We start from the raw sequence: 15,999 nt of genomic DNA, 5'->3' as shown, positions 1-15,999 counted from the left end.
TGTTTATCTGTGATGTTTCTGTTAGGTATATCATACCTGTACGAAAAGTAAACGGTGAGATTCGCATTTGCAGCAATTACAAATTCACCATCAATCCATCACTCAAAATCACCGAACTCCCCATCATGCCCAAGGCAGAAAAATTGTTCCAAGCACTAAACAGAGGGCAAAAATTCACAAAACTAGATTTGTCACAAGCATATCAACAGATAGAATTGGACAAAAAAAATCAAGGGAATATGTGACAATCCATACCCACCTGGGACTATTCACCTGTACACGGGCCTTACGGAATTTCAGCAACACGTGCGATTTTTCTTTTTTTTAAATTTTTTATTTTTCACACTATAAACTGTACTGACCAAAATACATACAGACATTTTTTCTCTTGTGTCAATTTCCCCCCCTCCCTTCCCTCCCTCCCTCACCCCCTTCCCATTTATTCAAAGTTCAATCTATAAGATACATTAAACCCGTTAAACAATGTCGTCATTTAATAAAAATAAACAAGAAATTTTTGTCTTTTACTTTTATATACTGAGTCAGTTCATTTCGTTGTCAAGCAACAATGGACATGGACTCTCAAGTTGGGTGTTACCTGGATGATATTATCATTGTAGATCATTGTAGATTACTAGCATCAAACCACACAAGGCAAAGTGCAGGTAAAACACTAGTTTTAATAAATTGGTATACAGCTAGGCTTTGAGGCCTTGGTTTTGCCTCTGTACAAGCCTCGGCTAGAATGAGGGGGAAGGGATCCCTTCCCCCTTTAAGGGGGAAGATCATCAGGTGAGCCACCTGGTGTCCTAGCGGGGTAATGACATCATGCATGACATACCACCACATTCATCACGAGCCAAAATGACAGTGAACACTTACAAAAAGGTTTTAACCAGACTACAACAGGCTAATATACAATTACGAAAGGACAAATGTGTCTTCATGTGCCCCTCAGTAACATACCTTGGGTTTACAATCGACGACGAGAGGGTGCGAATGAATCCAGCAGGAACAGAAGCTTAGGAAAGGCCCCATTCCAAACAACAAATCAGAATTACAGTCCTTCTTAAGACTTGTTAATCACTACTGAAAACATATCCCTAATACGTCTACACTACGTAGCCCACTGAACCAATTACACAAGAAAGATCAAACATAGTATTGGAACAGAAACAAAAAGCACAGTCCATCAACTAAAGGAAATAATAATGTCAACAAATAAGGTGCTGATCCCTACGACCCTAGTTTACACTGGCCGTGGATGCTTCACCCATGGGACTAGGAGCAGTACTATCCCAAATCACAGAAGAAGGTGAGCAACCAGTAGCGTATGCTTCGCGAACATTAACCACAAGTGAATGCAATTACACCAACTAGAAAAAGAAGGATTGGCAATCATTTTTGGTGTAAAAAAAAATTCCACCAACATGTTTACATAAAAAAATTCACCCCGATCACAGACCACAAGCCTCTTAGTTTAATCCAGTATTAGCTGTGGCCAGACATCAAAGATGGGCCATGCTTAAGGTGGTATGCAAGTTGGAATGGAAGGTGGAGAATCATTGCTCTAGACCCAATTGTTACTGAAATATTTTGCTTGAAAAAAATTGTCATTGCCCCATTTCCTTTGGAGTGATGAAACTGTGCACATAATGAGTCAATGAGGTATGATTAAAACAGTGGTTCACAACCTTTTTCTTCCCACCCACATACCATCTTAGGCAATCCCTTACTAATCACAGAGCAGGGATTACTTAACGAAGAATATGAGTGGAAGGGAAAAGGTTGAGAACCACTGCTCTAGGCCTCTGTACTCCCCTCTATGCCTGGATCCTTGACTTTCTTATCAGAAGACTACAGTTAATACAAATTGAAAACAATGTCTCCTCCTCACTGATTATCAACACAACCACATGCCAAGGATGCATACTTAGCCCATTGCTCTACTCGTAACTGTGAGGGCAGGCACAATTCCAATGCTATTTACAAATTTGCCAATGACACCACAGTTGTCGACAGAATCACAAATGGCAATAGAGAAGCCTACAGGAGGGAAATAGATCAGCTCGTTAAATGATGCAATGACAACAACCTCACGCTCAACGTCAACAAAACCAAGATGATTGTGGACTCCATAAGGAATTCAGGGGAACACAGCCCAGACCTCATTGAGGGCTCAGTAGTGGAAAGGGTAAAGAACTTCAAATTCCTGGGTGGCAACATCTCCGAGGATCTGTCCTGAAGCCTCCATGTTGAGGCAATCACAAAGAAGGCTCGCCAGCGGCTATACTTCATGAGATGTCTCAGGGGATTCAGTATGTCACCAAACACTCTCAAAAACGTCTATAGGTGTACCGTAGAGAGCATTCTAGTTGGTTGCATCACTGCCTGGTATGGAGGCGCCAAATCTCAGGATAAGAATAAACTCCAGAGAGTTGTTCATTTGGCCTGGGACATCATATGTACCAGACTTCACTCCATCAAGGACATCTACATGAGGTGATGTCTTTTTAAAAAAAAAAGAGCCTCTGTCCTCAAACCCCCCCCCCCCCCTCACCCCCATCATCACCCTGGTCATGCCCTCTTCACTCTGCTACCATCAGGGTAAAAAGGTACAGGAGCCCAAAGATGAGCACTCAGAGGCTTCTTTCCCTGCTGCCATCAGATTCCTGAATAATCAATGAACTAAAGACACTGCCTTACTTTTTGTGCACCATTATTTTAATTTTTATTATAGTAATGTTGCAAGGTGGTTTATATGAATGGTTTGCACTGTGATACTGTTGCAAAACACTGAATTTCATGTCTTGTTCATAATAATAAATTCCGATTCTGAAGTCGACCAACTTAGCAGCAATATACCATTTGATAAACAAAAGCTAATCCTACTGCTTATTTTGGCTCATTTTCTAATTGACCCTTGAATCAACTGTAATAAAACACAAATGGTTAAATATTCATCAAGGCTTAAATGTGACAAAATTGTGAGGTGCGTTAAAACATTAGATTCAGGCACAAACTGTTGCAAATTAAAAAGAATGGCACTATTTATCTTGGCCTCAGAATTCTCATCAGGGAAAGCAGAGAGAATGACAGATTAGTGATTGGAAATGGTCTTAGAATTTCTGCACCATATTCATTGCTTATATCTTCTTGTATTATATCATCTTGTTACACATCTATAATAATGTACTTGGTGTATCTCAAAGAATTGAAAATTAAGTTTAGTTATTAGGCTATAATGAGTAAAGAAAGAACCTAATTTTCCAGTAGAAAAATACTTACAACATAAGCATTCCTAGTTATCAAAAAGTGAAACAATAATGAAAACTCAATGTTTGAAAATCTTACCATATAGCTGGCAAATGAACCAGGAGGAAAACTTCATATTAAAATCCTTCTGAGTGCGACCTTTGTATAAGGTCAGGTGAAAGATCACTTGGTTCACAGAAAACATAGATTAAATTCTGAGAAAAAAAGTCAAGCCACGTGGAAACTCAAAAAGGGCACATGCGTGTCTGGGAAAGCCAAATTAGCCGCAAATAACTGAAGGCGAGACAGAGAAATTCAATTAAAAATAAATAAGGGAGCACCAAAGTTCAACTGGAAAATCAACAGCAATTGAAAATTAAACCCCGCCCGTTGATCACAAGCCTTTAAAACTGGTTCAGGCATAAGCTCAAAGTATTGTTGCAGGAACTTTTAGTATGAAGCTAATCCATGCTGGGTAATTTGATACTTTTTTTCATATATAATCTTAACTTTAAACCTGTGTAAATACTTTGGGTTTCAAAACAATTCAGAAAAGAATGTGATTCATTTGATTTGTTAATGTTGTGGTTATTTCTGGTTGGTAATTGGTGGATTGGAGAAAATTAATTTCTCCATTGGTTGAATTTAATTTCTTGTGCTTTTTTTGTTATTTTTAATTTATTTGCACCTAGATTTTTAAATGTTTTTGCTTCCAGGTGATGCTCTACCAATGAGGCATTCTGCATATATGCCTAATGAACTAAAATACTACAGGCAACAGGAAGGTCCTAGAACCATAAATACACAGTGGCTCAACAGAGATTGGCTATCCAATCCATGTCAATAACATGGTGAAAATTAAATGAGTTTTGTTTAATATTGTTTGAGTGAAACTCCTTCTTTGCCAGTCATACTTGGTATTTGTGTGGTGATATGTTTCCTCCATTGTTGGCTACTGTATATATGGAGCTGGCCTGCCCACTGATGACTCATACCCTATGACTCTTCCCCCATGATCTTGGGCCATAAAGGTTGAGCCACCTCTCCCTTCCCTCCATTCCTATACCTGGGTCCGGGCCAGCAAGGTTCTCTTGTATATTAAAGCCTATCGTTCTCTCAGCCTAGTCTTGGTGGTTACTGGTAGTGCCTAACAATTTAATATACAGAAAATTATCTCTCCAGTCATGGAGAAACTGCTGCGCCCTGATCGCTTAGAAGTGGACCCCCAATCTCCAGGAGCATCTGAACAGTACAAGCAGTGGATCAGCTGCTTTGGCAACTTCCTCGAGGTCACTGCTGACCTGATCGACTCTGATGAAAAGAAGCTCAAAGTTCTGCAAGCAAGAGCCACCCAGAGAACTTTCCAAGCCCTCAGGAGCAGCGCTACTTACACTGAGGCGATGGCTGAGCTTCGGGCCCTGTACAAACCAAAGGTCAACGACATGTACTCGCATTACCTCCTGGTGTTCAGGAAACAGCAGCCTGGTGAGTCGGCAGAAGAATTCATTTGTGCCCTGCTTGTACTGGGGAGAAACTGTAGGGGTAGTTCCATGGCTCCTGTACCGGTGGCCCAGTGCATCGAAGACCTGGTCTGGGATGCCTGTGTGTCAGGGTTGAAGTCCGACTATATCAGGCAGTGCCTGCTCGAGGAAGACCAGTTGCCATTGAAGCAAGCCATACTGCTGGTAAGGTCACTAGACTTGGCCCAGTGCCACATGGAATCGATCATGGGCAAAAGCGGGCCCTCCATGTGCGTGCCAAAAATGCTGCCATCTTGGGAGATGGTCTCAGGGACGGCCGACCCGACCACGGCAGCGGTGGTGACCGAACGTTCAAAGTGCTATTTCTGCGGGCAGACGAAACATCTGCGACGACTCTGCCCTGCGAAGTGTGTTAGCTGTTCCGGCTGCGGAAAGAGGGGACATTATCTGCGGGTATGTAAGGCCAGGACCTCCCCACGAAGCAGTGCGGCATGTACAACTGGCAAGCGAGCCCTGTCTACACTTCCAGTGCCAACCGCATGCGGGGTGAGAGGAGTGCCATCTTACCTGCTGCGGCTCTAGTCCTTGACATAGACTGTGCATTTGCAGCTCGCTTCACTGATGTTATTTCCACCTTTTTCCTCGATCTCAGTAGCTATAACCGCATGGTCAACATGGAGGCCGCCATCTTGTGCATCAGGCCTCCCTGCCAACGATGAAGACAACGATTCGATCCTTACATCGATTATATTGAACCACCAGGCCAACCCTCATCCGATCACCCACTCCATGATGCAGGACGAGATGCATGGACATAAGTGAACTGTCTTTTCAATAGTGGCAGGACGGAGAGCTTCATCCTGATGTAGTCCACAGACTCTCGCTTCCAGTCTAGCCAATGAGCAGCTCCATATCACTGGCAGCAAAAGACCATAAAGCAGACATTAGTGGGTACTGTGTGTGGTGTCTTTGATGGTGGGGGAGGAGCGTTACGATAATTTTTCCTTACTGGTTATGCCCCAGCCCTGTGCGCCGATTCTCCTGGGCCTCGTCTTCCAGAGTCAGTTAAGAGTGTGCGATGGCATTCAGAGGCCCTCAACTGCCCCTCACGGTAAACAACCCTCCGCTCATGGACCTCAGGCACCCCAGCAGCAGCAGCGGAAACAGACATCGGGCCCCCCGGTGATGATAGCGAACTTTGACACCCCCCACCAGCAGCAGCAGCGATGGATATCAAGATCCCCGGCCACAGCAGCAGTGGACATTGGGTTGCCCCGGCAGCAGCGACAGCGATTGGGCTACCCCAGCAGCGGCAGTAGACCTCGGTCCTTCCAGCGGCGGAGGCAGCAAACTTCGGTCTACCTCTCCTGGTGGTGATGTGAGAAGTGCAATCGCGTTCACAAAATATGCTCGAGACAAAGTTGAGAACAAAGAACATTTATTTATATTTACAACATTGCAAGATTGGGTACTTTCCCCTTACCTCTGGAAAGTACCCCGAGGACGGGAAGCCTCTTTGTTTTTATACAATTTTTACTTCACCTCCCCTTACATTTGTCTTACGTTTGTCCTTCTTGGATTGGTTTGGTACTTTTCCCTATTTGTCTGACTCTTGACTGACTCCAACTTTCTCTTATCCCATGCTCACACCTCCTTTCCCCACCCCCTATTAAACAAGCTCTTTGTGTGTACATGCATATTTCTATGTCTGCTTAAATTCCTCTGTTATCTTGTTTACTCTGTTCTGCTTTTTCATGCACCATTTTACACAAAAAACATTTCAGCTTTTTCCTTGCTTTTTCTTTCTACCTTCTATAAACTGTTTCAGAACTCCTACCATTGAAATAATAACTGTTTCTAAACTCCTACCATTGAAATAATAACTGTTTCTAAACTCCTACCATTGAAATAATAACTGTTTCTAAACTCCTACCATTGAAATAATAACTGTTTCTAAACTCCAACCATTGAAATAATAACTGTTTCTAAACTCCTACCATTAAAATAATAACTGTTTCTAAACTCCTACAGTGATAGTGACAGCTTACATTGTTCCCCCTCCCCCCGGCACTCCGGTGGCGGCAACGATGGACCTCGGCCCCCCAGCAGGAGCGAAGCCTCGGTGGGGGAGCGAGCAGATCGACAGGGCCAAACAACTGTCGAGCCTGTATGAAAGCGGCTTTGCAGGCATGACAACTGTAACTGAGAGAGGTATGACTGGAGCTGCTGATAACGTTTGGGTGACAGCTTTATTTTTTTTAGAATTTTAGAAGATAGGAGCAGGAGTAGGTCATTCGACCCTTCGAGCCTGCTCCGCCATTCAACGAGATCCTGGCTGATCTTAAAGTTCAGTACCCCGTCCCCACCTTCTCTCCGTAACCTTTAATACCCTTATTCTGAAGAACTATATCTAATTCCCTCTTAAATATATTTAATGAACCTGCCTCTACTGCCCTCTGTGGCAATAAATTCCACAGATTCACCACCCTCTGGGTAAAGAAATTCCTCCTCATCTCGGTCCTAAATGGTTTGCCTATTATCCTCAAACCATGGCCCCGGATTCTGGACTCCCCTACCATTGGAAACATCCCTTCCGCATCCATTCTGTCCAGTCCTGCCAGAATTTTATGTCTCTATGAGATCCCCTCTCAATCTTCTAAACTCCAGTGAGTACAATCCCAATTTGCGCAATCTTTCCTCATAAGTCATTCCTGCCATTCCAGGTATCAGCCTGGTGAATCGCATCTGCACTCCCTCCATTGCAAGAACATCCTTCCTTAGATAAGGTGTCCAAAACTGCACACAATACTCCAAGGTGTGGTCTCACCAAGGCCCTGTACAGCTGCAGTAAGGTATCCTTGTTCCTATACTCAAACCCTCTTGATATGAAGGCCAACATACCATTTGCCTTTTTAACCGCCTGCTGTACCTGCATGCTCGCCTTCAGAGACTGGTGTACAAGTACCCCTAGGTCTCTCTGCACTTCCCCATCTCTTAATCTGTTGCAAATGCTTCCAAATCAGAGCAAGTACAGTCAGGAAAAACCACACTGCAGATTGGAGGAGGTCTCCCCACAGACAAAGCCACACTGACTATGGTCCACACAGGTGACAGTATGGTGGAAACAATAGGATTGAAAATACCCAGTGCATCTATAACTCAAGGCCCACGGGCACCAGCAACTCCTGTGACACCAGGCCCTGACGAGGATGGAATGGAGTACAACTGGGATCCATCTGTGTATGGGGACACGCCTCCAGTCCTTTGCCAAAATAAATGGTTTTTATTCAAATACAGACTGGAGGCCAAGGGTGTTGCCTAAAACAGGGAGAGAGCTGGTACACTCCCACTGAGTTGAAGGGATAGCAGGTGGTGCTTGTCGAAAAATCTGGAAAAGAAGCATTCGCTATGCTGTCTATCCCTTGCAGGGTCTGGTACAGGATGGCATTCTACAATCCAAACCGGTGCTGCCTGTTTTGAAGGCATGTCCCTGACTGAACTGGTCAAGCTCTTTGTTCCATACAAAAGACGCAATACAGAAATAGAACCATGTACTGTTCCAGAGAATAAGGAGTCTCTGTAGAATATCACTCTGCAACCTGTTGCAAGTGCACCTGTCCTTACAATGTCTCCAGACTAGTTGATCACCCCCTGGGACACTGGCCTTCAAATAAACACCTACACCAAAGGCCACAGTCATAGTTCCAGTTTCAGAGGCCTTCACCATTACCATAGGGGATAGCACTCACCAGGCTCAGCCCTTTCGGGACTGGTGGTGGTCGAAGAGGTACATTTCATTCATGCCGGAGAGCCTGGAACTATCCCATACATCCCTGATCACCCTGCGTTTTCACATCACCCCAACACAGACAGCACCCTTCTCCAAGTAGTCAGTCACTGACCCTGCCTCTAGACACCCAGCCAGCAGAACAGCAGAACAGCAGATCACCCCCACCCCTGTTCCCCGCAGGCCCTGTGGACAGAGGAGGTAACCGGTGCAACTGAATCTGGAGTCTTGGCAGTTTTTTGTTTGTTATTGTGTTCAAAGACTAAAGTGGGGGGGGAGGGTCCATTGTACATAGTTATTGTTGACTACTGTATATATGGAGCTGGCCCGCCCGCCCACGGATGACTCATACCCTTATGACTCTTCCCCGTTGTCTTGGGCCATAAAGGTTGAGCCACCTCTCCTTTCACCTGGATCCAGGCCAGCAAGGTTCTTCTGTACATTAAAGCCTATCGTTCCCTCAGCCTGGTCTTGGTGGTTACTGGTAGTGTTTTATTAGATAGGGTGAGCAGGTTTAGTTTGAAACCTATTTAAAAGACAACAGAAAGAAATTGCACAAGGAGCAGGATGTTTGTCGCAGCAGTCCTCCATGAGGGATCAACTTCAGTGAAAGCCCCATCAATAAAAAAAAAATCTGATTTATGTGTCATATAGCGGCAAAGAATAGGGTGAGCTTGAATTGCAAATCCTGGTTGTTGTACTTGTAACCATGCATAAAAATGCTTAGTTGTACTAGAAATGTAAACTCTCCCTGTAAAATCAGATCTTAACGGACACTTAAATTGGTGGATCAGTCTGAGTTTGATTTACTCTTGAGTGACAGGCTTCAATGTTCCACGATGGAACATAGTGCTGTTAAATGGAGACACGGGTGTGATGTTTCTTTAAATGTAATAAATGAAAGGGTTCTTTTATATTGCAGGGGTAATTATAGTTTATTAACAACTCGTGACCTAATGGGACATCCTTTCTGCATCTAACGAGGTGGAACATTAGTCTCCAATGCCTTCTCGTGGTGTGGAGGATCACCAACTCCCAATCACCACATTCCCTTTCCTTAATCTAACAACATTACACAGTAATACAACAGTCATTTCAATTTAAAGTTAAACACCAACAGCACAAACTTTTTAAGTGTGCAGTTCTTTTTCTTTAAGAGATTCTGCCTGTCGGGTGTTTTGATAATGCGTGTGGATCTTCTCAACACGGGTGCTTGTGTCGGTTTTGCAGGTCCACTACTGTCTAACACTGGTGGTGTTCCCTCTATTGCTGTGCAGGCTGGATCTTCTCCATTTGTCTGTTCCTGCAGTGTCTCTTGCATTTTCAGCAGGCTCTTTTGATTACTATTCGGTATTTGACCATCCTCTGCTCTGACAGTGAAAGATCTTGGATTTACTTCTCCCAGGACAGTAGCCTTCTTGTCCCAGGTGTTAGAATCTCCAAGTCTCACTCTGTCATGTTGTGCCAGTGGCCCTAAGCATCTTGCTGACTTGTCATAGTTTGCTTTTTATCTCCTTTGCAGATGCTTTTGTTTCTGTTTAACATCTCTGTTCTTGTTTGGGTCTGCAGAGAAGGGAAGGGTGGTGTGTAGTCTACGTCCCATCAGAAGCTCAGTCCCTAACTTTCTGCTGTAGCTCCTTTGGTATGTTGGTTATTACCATGGATTCTTTTGGCTGCTTTGCAAGATGTTTCAGGTAGGTCTAACAGCTTGAGATCATTCTGTCAATGTCGATATGTGATGCATCTTTTATTGTAATAAACAAACTTGGGAGCTTCGGTATTAATTATATTTTATTAACAGCTCATGACCTCCTGGGACATCCATTTTGCATCTAACCTGAGATGGAATATTCATCTCTGATGCCTTCTAGTGGTCAGGAGGATCATCACCTCCTAATCACCACAAGAGGGAAGGGATCATGATGAGTGATGCAGCCTCTAAGTCCATGTACAGAAAACAGAAGGAAGACATTGCATATAAACATGAATGTGGACTACAAGCTTTGCAGAAACATGACCTCAGTGCCATTAGGTTGACATTGTGGCAGCACCCCAGGTAGTAAAGGAAGATCCTGTCTGTGGCCTGCAATAAAGTCCTGAGCCATTCCTAAATCATGTGTTTGCAGTAATATTATAGGGGACAGCAGCCATAGTCAGAGAGTGCAAAGTATGGCAATGCAAATTAGAACCAGCCCTCAAATGTCTTTCGAATGCAACCTGTAAACAATGATCATTTTTGAACTTGTGAAGAAAGCTCCATAAACAAACACCAGATCAGAATCAGGACTTATAGTATGAACCATCTTACAATAATAATTTTTTTTTAAAAAGTACACAAAAAGTAAGGTTCATTGATCATTCTGGAATCTGATGGTAGCGGGGAAGAAGCTGTCCTTATGCCATTGAGTGCTCATCTTAGGCTCCTGAACTTTTTTTTTCCTGATGGTAGCAGAGTGAAGAGGGTGTGGCCTGGGTGGTGGGGCCTTTGAGGTAGAGGCTGCTTTTTTTAAGACACTGCCTCATGTAGATGTCCTCGATGGAGTGAAGTCTGGTGCCTGTGATGCCGGAGGCAGAATTAACAACCCTCTGGAGCTTTTCCTTGTCTTGAGAGTTGGTGCCTCCAGAATGCTTTCCATGGTACACCTGTAGAAGTTTTTGAGAGTCTTCCATGACATACCGAAACTCCTCAGACACCTCACAAAGTACAGCTGCTGGCGAGGCTTCCTTGTGATTGCATCAATGTGGAGGCACCAGGACAGATCCTCGGAGATGTTGACCCCCCAGGAATTTGAAGTTCTTGACCTTCTCCACTACTGAGCCCTCGATGAGGACTGGATCATCTTCCCCTAACTTCCTCCTGAAGTCGACAATCATCTCCTTGGTTTTACTAACTTTAAGTGCAATATTGTTGATGTGACACCATTTAAAAACCTTGTATATCTCCCTGTAAACTTCCTCTTTGCCTTTTTGTGATTCTACTGACAACTGTGGTGTCATCGGCAAATTTGTAGAGATTTCAAATTTGTAGAAATTTGTAGTGTTTCCAATTTGTACTGACTGTGGTCTTCTGATGAGAAAGTCAAAGATCCAGTTGCAGAGTGAGTTACAGTGGCCCAGAGTTTGTAGATTCTTGACCAGCACGGAGGGAATAATGGTGTTGAAGGCTGATCTGTCGTCAATGAAGAGCAGCCGTATGTAGGAGTTGCTGTTTTCAAGGTAATCCAGAGCTGTAGGGAACCAACGATATTGAATCTGCTGTGGAGTCATTGTGACTATCTGTCGTGGTTTTTACACAGCCCTCATGATGATTTCCCGTCGACAACTTTTACTCTTACTCTCCATAGTTGCCGTTCAAATAGGAAGGGCATTTGCCACAAAATACTTGAGTCACAGTGGTTTGCAAGGCTGGACATCGGTCGACATTGATTGAGACGTAGGCAGCCTGCAGTACAGCTTAGATCACAGAAATGTCTAGGGCTGCCACAGGGAAAAAAAATCTCAGAACAGGAATGAGTCGCTCATTCCCGTTCCAAACGTTTTACACAGTCTGTGTTGTGGGAAACTTTTCAAAAATGCCACGCTATGCAGCGGCTGTATAAAAACCATATGTGACCACTATCTGTGAACAGAGCAGGTTCCACAGCCTGAGGCCATTTAAGAGAAATGTTTTGCAAACCAATGGACCTGGAGGTTGTCCTATGTATAAACTAAATGTATTTGCGGATTCACTTGGAACTCGATTGTGATCAACCAATGGAGCAAATATTGTTTTCTTTAGTTCACTAATTACCTGCCAGGCATAACCACAGAGCTGACAAGCCAAATGAGTCACATTTTGTTCTGAATTCCTTTACTCGCAAAGTATTTACTTTAATAGGGTTTTGTTAATTGGACAACGTTCTTTCCACGGGTTTATAATGGGTGAAGGTACGGACATTGAAACTAGGCATTAATTTATCACAAAATATCAAAGAAATTTTGCAGCATTTATGACAGGTCGAGAGAGGCTCCAGACTGGCTTTTTGCCACTTCTCGCACCAAACATGATTGGTCATGCCATGTTGTTTTTAATAATTGGGGTGTTTGTGTATCCAAAGAACTGCACCTTTCACAGTACACAGTACAAACACATTTTGGTCTCCCTGCCTAGTGTTGAATAAAGAAAGACCTGAGTGGAAGAAGCTCATTGATTTCTTTCTGCCCTTCTAGTACAAAGACCACAGCATGAGACTGAGAGATGAGTAAAACTAATATGAAAATATGAGAGATGAAGAAAGCTAGTATGGCTATGTAATGAATAAAGCCAGTATGAATAGGATAAGGGTAGATAATAGAATGTAGGAAGTAAAGTTAGTCTGAATAAGATAAGTGTCTTCTAGCCTTTAGAGAGAGTCAGCAAGTTCTGCATATGTAATTAGTAAGCCTTAGCAAGTTCTGCATATAAGAGTAAGCCCTGAGGGTTGGGAAGGTGTGAATAAGGACAATGACATGATGGGACACAGACAGGATACTCCCTGGTCCTCCAAGTTCACAGAAACAGCATGTAGGCAGGCAGGATTACCTAATGCCAAACTCATCCAGGAGGCAGAAGAATGTAAGGGGGAGGGTACTTCTACACTGAAATCAACTGTATAAAAGTTGGGTGAGCCCCAGGGTAAGGGGAAAACACCCAACTTTGCATTGTTGTATAATAAATGTTCTTTGTTCTCAATTTTCGTCTCGAGCAAATTCTGTGAAGGTACTTCTGTTTCTCACAAGACTAAATATAATTTCAGCAGTAAAAATCAGACGGTTTAATTAAATATTTTGGGCATCGACAAATGGAGCTGTGGAATTGTATATTTATAATAGGACATCTCAACTCCCTATGACTCTGAATATATCAATGCCCTTGAAGGGATACGGTGGATGCATTGACCTATGCAGTGTCCAGATCAGATGTCCAAAATCTAATTTTATCACATGTGAAAGGGGGAAACTGTCTTTGGATACATAAATATCATGTTTTGAAAACAATAATGGCATGACTATGTTTGTTGTGAGAAGTTTCAAAAAAATCCAGCCTGGAACTTCTCTTGATCTAAGTCAAAATGCTGCAAAAAAAAGTTATTGACATTTTAAAATGTTTTAATGTCTTGCTCCACTCATGTGGCTCACTTAAAGTCACGTACACTACATGTACTCCAAATACCTTTGTGCAGGAGCCAATCACTGAAGAAAAACACCATGACCTTATGACGATTCAATCATGTTTAGATTAGATTCTGTCATGAAGCCATAGCAACATAATACCGTGAAAGGACTTCTAGACCAATGTCTCATATTGCTCGTAAATATGGGTCCGGATTACAAACTCAAGTTTCTGTTGTGGAATTTAAACCCTAAATTTCCAAATCAGAGGTGTGATTATTAGGATTATAGGTGTAAAATGTCAAAGGGGCTCTGATAGCTCAGTGCTGAGAGCACTGGCCTTGTAAACCAGGGGTCGAGAGTTTGTTTGAGGGGCGCTGGACAAAGTGGCAACTCTCTGTCAAGAATTTCTTGCATGTTACATTCTAAATGTAGTGTTATGTGATAATAATGGCACCTTGTGGTGCTGGACACAGCCAAGAAAGACTCAGCCACCACATCGAAAGTCATTAACGACTGTTTTTATTCAAATTCAGCGCGCGCCCCTTTTAAGGGCAGCCTGAGCTCAGTCACCTCGTGCTTTGTGATGTCATAATCACTGCACTGGGCAGGAGATTTGAGGCAGGGAGAAAACCCTGACAGCGCCATCTTCCCATGGCTGCGCCGCCACGTGGCATTACATGCGGGGCTGGTTCACCATGAGGGAGTGTGCCACCACACAAAACAACCCCCCCCCCACCGAGCGGCTATGCGTCCCGCCGCTTGGACAGATGGCCCTGGCGTTTGGGCACCGTCCGTGAAAGGTCTAAGTGCGCCAACTTCAAACGATCCACAGTGAAAAGTTCGTCTTTACCCCCAATGTCCTGCCGGACCGCTGGAGGACCTTGTATGGACCTTCGTACAGGCGTTGTAGAGGTGCCATATGTGGGCCACACCAAACAAATACGAATTCCACCAAGTCCAGCTCTTTGGGACGATGTGTCAGCCGGACACCTTGATGTGACGGAGGTGGAGGGGGTGGGGTGGCTAGCAAGGATAGTTTCTTATGGAGATCTACCAAAGGTTCGTGTGCTCGGACATGACATTGGGCTCTGGGCCAAAGAACTCACTGGGCCAAAGAACTCACTGGGCAGCGAGAGCGGCGTGCAGTAGACCAGTTCCACAGAAGACACCTGTAGGTCCTCCTTGGGTGCTGTTCTGATGCCGAGGAGGACCCAGGGCAGTTTGTCTGTGCAGCCTGGGCCGGTGAGGTGAGCCATGAGGGTGGATTTCATATGACGATAAAACCTCTCCACTAAACCATTTGCTTGCGGTGGTAGGCTGTGGTGTGGTGGAGTTTAACCCCCAGAAGGTTCGCCAGCTGAGCCCAGAGCGTGGAGGTGAACTGGGCGCCCCTGTCACTAGTGATGTGCACCAGAACCCCGAACCTAGTGATCCAATGACTGACTAGGTTCCTGGCACACATCTCTGTGGAGTCCTCTTTGATGGGAATGGCCTCCAGCCATCTCGTGGTCCAATCGACTATTGTGAGATGGTAGCGCACTTCTCTGGACACCGGCAGGGGTCCTACGACGTCAACGTGGATGTGCTGAAATCTCCGCACTGCCGGGTTGAATTGCTGGATTGGGGCCTGCGTATGCCGGTGGACCTTGGAGGCCTGGTACCTGGTGCAGTTCCTCGCCATCTCAGCCACCTTTTTGAACCCATGCCATACAAACCGCTCTGCCACCATTCATACCGAAGTCTTCACCGAGGGGTGGACTAGGTCATGGACTAAGCTGAAAACCCTCAACCTCCACTGCAGTGGGACTAACTGCAGTGTGGCGATCTGGTGGAGACGTTGCAGAGAAGCATGTCCAGGCTGTTGGGCAGCTGAATGTCCTGGAGCTCAAGGCCAGAGACGGCAGTCCAGAGTGCCTGCGTCTCTGTGTCCAGCTTCTGGGCCTGTGACAACTGTGTGTAGTCAAGGCCGGGGATGAGAGTGTTGATCGCCGGACAAGAGAGCACATCTGCCATGACGTTGTCTTTGCTTGCCCTGTGCCGGATGTCGCTGGTGATCTCTAACACGTAGGAGAGGTGGCATTGCTGGCGAGCCAACCATGGATCTTTGGCCATTGGAAGTGCCTGTGTGAGGAGCTTGTGCTCCGTGCACACCGTGAAGGTCCTGCCCTCTAGAAAGTATCGAAAATGCCGGATGGCCAGGTACAGTGCCAGGACCTCCAGGTCGAAAGAATTGTACTTGAGCTCCAGTGGGCTCAGCTGTTTGCTAAAGCATGCAAGTGGGTGCCACTGTTCATTGAGCCACTGCTCGAGTATGCCCCTTACCACTGTGGCTGAGGCGTCAAC

At 44.6% G+C, this 15,999-nt stretch overlaps 1 long non-coding RNA gene across 1 annotated transcript in view; it reads left to right on the top strand.

The window, feature by feature from the left end:
* The window catches only part of LOC138750719 (uncharacterized), a 33,038-nt gene extending 28,906 nt beyond the window's left edge, over positions 1–4,132 (top strand). The window contains exon 2 of the long non-coding RNA XR_011349489.1: positions 3,972–4,132. This is a non-coding gene — a long non-coding RNA (uncharacterized lncRNA). The remainder of the gene's footprint in view (positions 1–3,971) is intronic.
* Positions 4,133–15,999: the final 11,867 nt, after the last annotated feature.

The sequence above is a fragment of the Narcine bancroftii genome, chromosome 1, assembly GCF_036971445.1.
Source record: "Narcine bancroftii isolate sNarBan1 chromosome 1, sNarBan1.hap1, whole genome shotgun sequence".
Taxonomy (NCBI): Eukaryota; Metazoa; Chordata; class Chondrichthyes; order Torpediniformes; family Narcinidae; genus Narcine; species Narcine bancroftii.
Note: the sequence above shows the minus strand (reverse complement) of the source record. Positions and strands in the feature narration are given on the sequence as shown.